General features: G+C 40.6%; 1 non-coding gene across 1 annotated transcript; it reads right to left on the minus strand.

Moving 5' to 3' along the window:
• Positions 1-643: 643 nt before the first annotated feature.
• Positions 644-749, minus strand: LOC112533926. Its single transcript, XR_003078261.1, has one exon. It is a non-coding gene; the product is annotated as a small nucleolar RNA R71 (small nucleolar RNA).
• Between the last annotated feature and the right edge of the window lie 301 nt (positions 750-1,050).

Here is a 1,050-nt window from a genome sequence, read left to right on the forward strand (position 1 = left end):
TTGTTACTTTAGTCATTTTTCTTTTTTGTTTGTGTTATTTCTTTTTATTTAAATACTCTTCTACTTAGTTGTTTGGGTTGTTGCTACCTTGTTCAATTCAGGTAGTTTATAACCAGGAGTTCTAATCCTCCACTAGTAGACCCTTTGCCCGAACTAGAGCGAACCCTCAGGCAGCTGAGAAAGCGATTAGACATAGAGGAGGAGGAGCAGATAGAAATTCCTATCCATACACTAGTAGATATGGGAGACGGCAACAACAACATCACTGAAGAAAACAAGACAATGTACGAGTTTGCTAGACCTTCACTAGAGGGGATGTACACTAGTATAGTGAGGCCAACTATTGCAGTGAATAACTTTTAAATTAAGCCAATTGTCATTCAAATGGTACAACAAAGTGTATGGTTTGGGGGCTTGCGTAATGAAGATCCTAATGTCCACATTGCGAATTTCTTAGAGATTTGTGATACCTTCAAGATAAATGGGACTATCAATGATGCCATTCAGCTTAGACTGTTCCCAATTTCCTTGAGGGATAAAGTAAAGAGATGGCTACAGTCCATGCCAGCTAACACTATGACCACCTGGAGTTCTTTGGCTGAGAAATTTTTTTATAAGTACTTTCCTCTAGCTAAGACTATAAAGATGTATAATGATATTTCTTCTTTTGTGCAGTTTGATGATGAGAGCATGTATGATGCGTGGGAGAAGTATAAGGACTTTTTGAGGTGTTGTCCACACCATGGTTTGCCATTATGGATGCAGGTGCAGACCTTTTACAATGGTTTGAACTTAGCCACGAGGCAGATAGTAGATGCAGCTGCAGGTGGGGCCATCAACATTAAGATGCCAGAGCAGGCCTATAATTTAATTAAGGAGATGGCCATGAACACATATTAGCGTCAATCTTCTAGAAGTAGGCCAAGATGGGAATGAGTGGTGAACCAAGTGGATTCTACATCAAGTGGAGCTTTTAGCTAAGAAAATCTACCAGCTCCAGATGCCAGTCCAAGCAGCACAGCTTGGCTAAGAGTTTTATGGTGGCCCGCA

Source organism: Ricinus communis, chromosome 8 (assembly GCF_019578655.1).
Source record: "Ricinus communis isolate WT05 ecotype wild-type chromosome 8, ASM1957865v1, whole genome shotgun sequence".
NCBI classification, from domain to species: domain Eukaryota; kingdom Viridiplantae; phylum Streptophyta; class Magnoliopsida; order Malpighiales; family Euphorbiaceae; genus Ricinus; species Ricinus communis.